The following is an 8,068-nucleotide window of genomic DNA, read 5'->3' as shown; positions in this document are numbered from 1 at the left end:
TTAAGTAAAAAGTGCTTTTTATTTTCTGATTGATTTTTGTACGAAATTTTATTAAAATCTGTAGGGCAGAAATTGGATTTCCCATAAGGATAATGTGGAAGGAATAAAAAAAGCCACGCTGCGCGTGGAAAAGGCCCCCCCTTGGGGGGGGGGCCTAAAAAGCCACGCTGCGCGTGGAAAAGGCCCCCCCTTGGGGGGGGCCTAAAAAGCCCTCGCACGCGAGGAACAGGCCCCCTACGGGGGCCTAAAAAGCTTTCTAATGAGCTTGCACCGAGGTCGATACGGCCACTCTGTGAAAAGTGGCATCAAAATTAGTGCTGCGCTCGGCCCGTTTTGGGTAGAACTACGTTGCACGCTCGGGTATTTTTGGTCCGTACTCCTTTTCTGGTCATTTTAGACGGACAAAGGCAAGGAAAGAAAGTAAAGAGCATTAAATAAGCCTTTAAACAAGCGGACACCGAAGTTGATATGAGGAGGCACATCATCGCAGCATAGGAAGCAGAGCGCCCCCCCCCCCCCCAAGAAAATACATGCCGAATGTAAAACTAACATTTTTGCGGGGATTCCCTCCCCTGGCATCAAAAAGATTGAAATAAACCACGAAAAAAAGCTGGGGTCCAGGGAGCGCTCCCTGGTATCATCAACAGGGAGAGACATGAACATGAACATGAAACGGTATCAGCACCGCAGGCCTAGTATGCATGCCAGGCGCGTACTTGGTGGCTCCAGTTCGCTATCAACAAGCAATCGTAAACCCTTATTGAAGTTGAAGTTGAAAAAGTCGCAACGTAACAGAGTCTTGCGAGATATCGCAAAGCCTGTTACGCGAGACGTGGTCTGGCGTACATCTACCCAGTATATGTGTATTTTATTCTATCGCCGGAAATCAATAGAAAACGTTAAAAAAGATCCACACACAATAGACTAGTTGTCTCGAAGCAGACGATCGGGGAAGAACAAGAAGACCGGAAACTAGAATGAGAAATTAGTGATAACCAATCAGAGAACAGCGGCTCTCAATTCTGATTGGCCAACGCCGCAATTTCACATGCTAGTTTCCGGTCTTCTTCTTCTTCCATGATCGTCTGCTTCGAGACAACTAGTCTATTTATGACAAACTGTTCAAAATCAACTTTATTCCAACTCTGTTCTGTTGTTATGTACGAGCTTCGGTGTCCGCTTGTTTAAAGGCTTATTTAATGCTCTTTACTTTCTTTCCTTGCCTTTGTCCGTCTAAAATGACCAGAAAAGGAGTACGGACCAAAAATACTACCCGAGCGTGCAACGTAATTCTACTCAAAACGGGCCGAGCGCAGCACTAATTTTGATGCCACTTTTCACAGAGTGGCCGTATCGACCTCGGTGCAAGCTCATTAGAAAGCTTTTTTATGCTCTTTTTATGAACTTTTATTCAAAGTTCCCCTTAAACCAACGGGTAAGGCGTCAGGAGCGAAGTTACCCAATCGCGCGTTCCAGCCCGAAACTAATTTCGCTGCCACGGCTCTCAAAAATGTCGCACAGACTTCGGCCTGTGCTCATTCGATAGCTTAGGTCATGCCCTTTAATCGCCTCGCTTTGACCCCCCCTCGAAAATCAATAGGGAAGGCGCTAAAGCCCAAAAACCCGCAGCGCCCTCCCTATAGCGCGCTGCGGCGCGGCCAGCCTACGACCCTGGGAGGTAGGCACGCCGCGCGGCGGCCGGGCGGGGACAGATTCGGTCCGCGCTCAGGAAACAAGTGCCGCCACCAATCCACCTTGGCCTCGGTTTACCAAAGTTCGAAACGGCCCGGGACAGTTCAGTTTCTCTTATCGCGTAGCGCTTATACCCGGGGTGGGGCGGGGGTGCGGCCAAAGCAGCCCCGTCCTACGTCCTTCTCCATCCCCTGAGCTGAGCTCGGCGGACAGCGCCGGACCCACAGGCACACACAGGGAGGGGGAGTGTTCTGGAGTCGCCCCAACCTTTTGGAGGAGGTCTTGGACCCCGTCGTCTCGCGGCCGACCTAGATCTCAACCTTTTTGTACGGCAGAGTCGGCCGGAAGTACGATAACCGGGCCTCTTTGCATCCACTCTCGTTTCAAATTCAGATTTCGACCCCGCATGAGAGAAACCCCCTAACACGCAGTGTGGCTTTAGGCGTTTGAATACATTAGGGTGCTATTCATAAGCCTCGCCACGTCACGTGTCTCGCGTTACTCACTGTGCGTCTCTGTTGCAGCAATACACCGTCGGAGCGGACAGGGCCGTGTACCGCTACGACCGCGACATGCCGCTCATCTTCATCGCTCATCCTCATGCGCGCCATGCTGGACGCGCACCCGGAAGTCAGGTGAGTCAAGCGTGGCGGAGCTCTAGAGGTTGTCAAAGAGAGTTCGTTTGGTCATTGAAGATTAGGGACGATCCATAAAGTATACGTCCCGTGATTCGCTGTACCGGGTGTTTCAGAGAAGACTCAGTCGCTCTGCCCGTAAGGCGCCATAGCCACTTGGGTAGGCAAACCCGCTCGCACCTGCGTTTTCTCTAAAATGCCCGGTACAGAAACTGCCGAGTTTAGCCCAGTTTAGCCTGGCGTAGCTCTGAGAGCGCCTGATGGGTAGGCAACATCTTGACTGTAGTGCATGTGTGTACTGCGGGCTGGCCTACCTTGAGTCTCGCAGGCGCCAAGTCCCTGTAATTCGTTGAATGAATCCGAGGAAAACAGCCGTTTTCTTTTCATATTTCTGGTAAAGGTGATTTCTGAGTAAATGTTTCTTTATTTCTGTTTAGGTGCGGCCAAGAGACGAGAGTGATCCCCAGAATGTTACAACTGCGACAGCACTGGGTCAAAGCGAAGAAGGAGAGCGTGCGGCTGGAGGAGGCGGGGGTGACGAAGGAGGTGAGACAATTAGTGTTTACTTGTTTACTTACCACCGCGTAGCTGGATGATCCATTTCATTCGTAGGCGCAGTGTATACTGTACCGCGTGCAGACTCTCGGGCGGGTTGCCTATCGCAGCTGACTAGTAGGCAACCCGCACGCTTGCATGCGGTATAGTATATCTGCACATGCAGGTTGTCAATGAACCCTTTGGAACATTTGTTGCAGGTCCTGGATGCAGCCGTTGCCAAACGCGGAAGTCATTGCTCGGCATGGAGACCCCTCTCCTCGACTGTGCAATAAAGATCCCTTAAATCAGCCACTTACTTAGCTGAAATTTTTCCAAATTCCAAGTTTATTTTTATGGTTCGTGACGGCCGCGCCACGGTGCACTCAATAATGTCGAGAAAAGTAAGACCCCTGTATTAATTTTCTGTTTCGTTGAATTTCTTTTATCATTACAGGGTAGGGCGGCTGGGTTAGATTAGCTAACTTCCGAAGTCGTGGCGAGGCTCCCCGTGCCCCTACCTGGGAAGGGGCTAGGACTGCCTCATTTGCTCGGCTTGCAATCTACAGTGTGTGCTGTGCTGTGCCTGGCTTCTTGCTAATACGTCCGAATGCACTTATTAGGTTCTCTTATCGCCTTTATGCCATTTACTGCCTGCATGCCTGCCTACTTCCATCACTATCCTATTGTCTGCATGTCCGCCTCACTGTTTAATATTGCCTTTGAGCTGATGCTCCCCTCCGACCGTGCGGTGTGCTGCTTCGTCCCGCTCGAGCTGCACCACACGCACACTAAAATCTTATGAACTTTTTTATTCTTAGGTTACTGATTTCTGTGAGCGTGCTACGCTTACGCATTTTTTAGTACGCCAATGTGAAGAAATTTGTTCATACTGGCGTATTAAAAAATGCATAAGCGTAGCACGCACACAGAAACCAGTAACCTGTGAATAAAAAAGTTCATAGGATTTTAGTGTGCGCTTCTGGAGCGCGGCCCCCTCCGCGGACCAGCCCCACTCTGACTCCCCGGACCAGCTGAGGGCCTCGGCCCTGGGCAACTCGGCGCTGCCTCAACGCTGGCCACCTCGATCGTCGACCACCCGCACCGGTCTCAGAGCACAGGACGGGGGCCTCGGCCTGTTCATCCTGACCCAGCTCGGAGAGGCTGGGTGCGGGTGCTCCCTGCTTGGACGGAAGCCACCTCGATCGTCGACCACCTGCACCGGTCCCAGAGCACAGGACCGGGGCCTCGGCCCGTACATCCTGACCCTGCTCGGAGAGGCTGGGTGCGGGTGCTCCCTGCTCCGAGCGGGTGGCCTGCGCCACCTACCCCCTCTACCCCGAACGCTACTTCCCCCGCAAATCCTGTTGCTTGCTGCTGTCTCAATTGAATTCCCTGCTATCGGTGGGAGTCTCACTTGCCCTCTGGGCCGCTGACGCCTGCCGCCCTACCCTTACCAACCCTTTTGCACTACTGCCCACCACGACCACGGCCAGCCCCGTGGGGGGAACGGCTGGCCCACCCTCGTGTAGAGTGAGGGTTGGGACCCCCGCTTCTGCGCTCTTTGCGAGGGCATCGGGGTCGGTCCTGTCGATCTTTTCTAGACTTGAGGTTGGGGGTTCCGTGCCGGCGGCACTCCTATGACGGTGAGCTGCGAAAGCGGATGAGCCATGACAATAAGTCTCACACCTGAGGGTGAAAAGAATTCCCGGATAAGGCTGGGTAGCCAGGCCCCTTGCTCGCAATCAATCAATCAATCAATCAATCGTTGAATTTCTTTTATCATTACAGTTTACACAATAAAAACCTGTTTTATTGGACTTCCCCCTAGGTTACCATTACTGGATTTGATTTGACAAGTTATCGTCAGTGCATGGAAAAATGGAACTCTGCTATCCAAACCATGTATGCTCAGTGCCAAGCCGTGTCTCCTCGTTGCCTTATGGTCCCCTATGAACAGCTTGTATTGAAGCCCAAACCATGGATGGAGAAAATCTTGCAATTCCTAGACATTCCTTGGAATGCTTCAGTCCTTCATCATGAGGAGTTTATCAATAAGCCGGGTGGAGTGTCACTTTCAAAGTAAGGCTTCCATCACAAAATGTTTACATCTTGAACTTAATTTTTAGTTTGTTATCACAAATACTAATTATGATTTTGATTTTTTAACTTCCAGAGTTGAGAGATCCTCCGACCAAGTTATCAAGCCAGTAAACCTTGAGGCTCTGACAAAGTGGGTGGGCCAATTTCAAGATGGTGTTGTTCGTGACATGGCTCAGTTAGCACCCATGTTGCAAATCCTAGGATATGATCCAGATGCAAACCCCCCCGCCTATGGGGAAGCTGACGCGATTGTTGCTGACAATACTAGGCAAATTAAGATGAACCAAAGACAATGGGAGGAGAGGGCTAGAAATCTTCTTAGTCCACAAGCATTTCAAGATTCCAATGTTGTAGAAGAATCAGGGTCAGAGATACCTGCAGCAGGACCAAGATAGCTAAAATTATAATATTGCTCTAAGCTTCAAATTCTGTTTTTACTCGTTCTTTACCACTTACATCACTTTCGTGGTACAAAGAACGAGTATTGTTCTCAGTGCTGTGTAACACTTTTATGTGACCACTTTCATCTCAGAACTCACAACACCTACAGACATGAAACTTATACCATTCTAAACTGGAAATGCTGGTGTCGATTCAAAGTATGAACTCTTTTTCAGGTTTAATAGTATTATTTTGAGAACTCTTAACAAATTTCCCCGATTTTCATTCTAAGTCCCTAGCCCAGCTTATTAGTGGACATTTAAATCTCAGAAAACACAACAGCTACAAACGTGGAAGTAATACTATTCTAAACTAGGAATTTTTGTGTAAATTTTAACAATGAACTTTTTTCATGTTTAATAGTATAATTTTGAGAACTCTTAACAAAAATTTTGAAGGTTTTCCCTCTAAGTCCGTTAGGTGAGAGTGCTGCCATCTATTAGGTTTTTGTGAAAACTGTCGACTGTGTTTTGTTTTCCTTTTGCGCGCTTACTTCCGAAAGCAGTCAACAATGAGATACGGTCTCTGCAGCACCAGGGTCTCTGGCATTTCTGAAGGTGTTGCGAGTTCTGAGATAAAAGTGGGAACATGTTCAGGGCTAAATTACACAAAGAACAATTCTCGTTCTTTCTACTCCCAAATATGCTGAGATGAAAGCGGTAACTCAGCACTAGAATGTAAAGAACGAGTTTCATATTTACCACAAAATTAATTTTGTGTTTTCATTGTCTCTTGTTGTTTTTTGTTATGTTTGTTATTTGTTTCTTTATAAGAAGCCCCAGCACATTTGAGTGTAGTATCATTCCCAAATATGTGATTCTTTCAGAATCAAAGGATATCAAAACTTGAACAGCGTTCTATTGCTGTGAACAAAGTCACATAAATTTTAAGACTTTCTTTTACTACTACCGCTCTAATCGTTTTTAAAACTTTTCTTTCTCTGATGATTATTTTGCTTCTACTCGATTGTGTTCTATTAACTATTTATTCCTGACTTGCTGTTCAACTGTCTATTACATTCCTGAGGTACTGTATTTCTTTTTCATTTGCAATTCTTTCAATTCTCTCAGTATTTATCTTATAAATTTAGTATTATTGGATGTGTCCAATTCTTCTGTGATTAGTTTATTTTGATGTGCTAGGTAACATCAACTGGAGTTTTCTTTTCTTACCTTAAGGTACAACTATTAGGAAATTTGCCAATATTTAAAGCATTTATCTATTGTTTTCCCCTCAGAATATTCTTGTATATAGCCTTTTTAAATGTGCCAGTGTATGATGTATGAATGATATGAATGAAGAACTTATGAACTTATGTTTTGTGCTTATAAGAAATTTCCTGTAAGTTGTTGAAATGCCATGAAAGTGCATAGAGGCCAATGTAGTACTGATAGTTTAATTTGGCACTGATAATTTATTGTAATCATTGGTTCTTATGCATTGTTGTTTCATGAAAAAATATTTTATCCTTCCATCATTGTGTCAGAACTTGGCCTAAGTATCTCTATTTTGGTAAATTTGCTAAAGGATGCCGAACAATGAAGTTTTAGCTATTTGGTGTGGTTGTATGGATAGAAAATTCTCTCAAAATGTATCTTGTTAGTGTATATGATTTCTCAATCCCTCTTTATGTGTGCCATACAACAGATGAAATTAAAAAATTAATCTTATGTTATGACACATCAAGCAGGTCAAACAAAGTAAGTAGTGCATAGCTGCTCTTTGTTTGGCACTACCCATGCACACTTAAAAGTTTCAACCCTGACTTTGCCCCATTGGGTTGAGTTATAGCAAAACTTTTATGTACAAAAGGTATAGGCAAGTAAGTGAAACGGGTTATTTTAATTTAAGTGGTGCTATGAAGTCAGAACTACTTTGTCTTAAAGAAGCCATATGTGAAATGTACATAGATTATTTTTACAAGAAAACTTTAGGTCGCATGACTCGTGATTTTATGTCCCAAAAATAATCAATGAATTGTTACAAGCTACCCAGTCTCTATTATTGTGCTGTGCTATCACCTACACCCCTTGTAAAACGTCTGCAACTTTATATGCTTATGAAATTTATGCACCGTACTTAAATTGATCAAAGGCTAATGATAATGTTCATTCTTATTTATTATTTTGAAAATCTTTGAAAGATATGCACAGAGGGGAAACAAGTAGAAATGGCTGGCCAAATCACGAGACAGTGTTTATTACCTATTGCAATTCCAAAGCGAACCGTGTGAATATTGTGAATATAGTTGTCAGATATTTTTGTTGATTGTTGAATAGATGGATCTCATTGTTTGCTATATCCAAGTAGTTGCTCTGTTTTACTTCTGTTATGGTGCCAGTGTATTTCTTTGTTGAAGTCAGTGTTTAACAGGGTCTTTGTGTGTCAACTTACAATGTACAAATGAATCAAAAATGATATACATGCGTTTTATTTTAAATAGAACCTTCCAGTACCACTTAAGGTGCCCCCACTACCAACGGGTAGCAGGGCTGGCAAAATAAATTAAATTAAATTTTAATATACCGATAATTTTGTTCTTTTGGTGGGCAGAATTATTTCGGGGCATTATTTACTGGGTAAAACTAAATGTGGGGTAAAACCGAGGGTAAAACCCTAGGGCAATATTGGGCTTTATCTTAATTAAACTAAATTGGGCCAAA

At 45.2% G+C, this 8,068-nt stretch overlaps 1 pseudogene; it reads left to right on the top strand.

Annotated features, from left to right (window-relative positions):
• Nucleotides 1–7,825, top strand: part of LOC127748675 (protein-tyrosine sulfotransferase 1-like) — a 16,603-nt pseudogene extending 8,778 nt beyond the window's left edge.
• Nucleotides 7,826–8,068: the final 243 nt, after the last annotated feature.

Source organism: Frankliniella occidentalis, unplaced genomic scaffold (assembly GCF_000697945.3).
Source record: "Frankliniella occidentalis isolate FOCC.00 unplaced genomic scaffold, Focc_3.1 Scaffold577, whole genome shotgun sequence".
NCBI classification, from domain to species: domain Eukaryota; kingdom Metazoa; phylum Arthropoda; class Insecta; order Thysanoptera; family Thripidae; genus Frankliniella; species Frankliniella occidentalis.
Note: the sequence above shows the minus strand (reverse complement) of the source record. Positions and strands in the feature narration are given on the sequence as shown.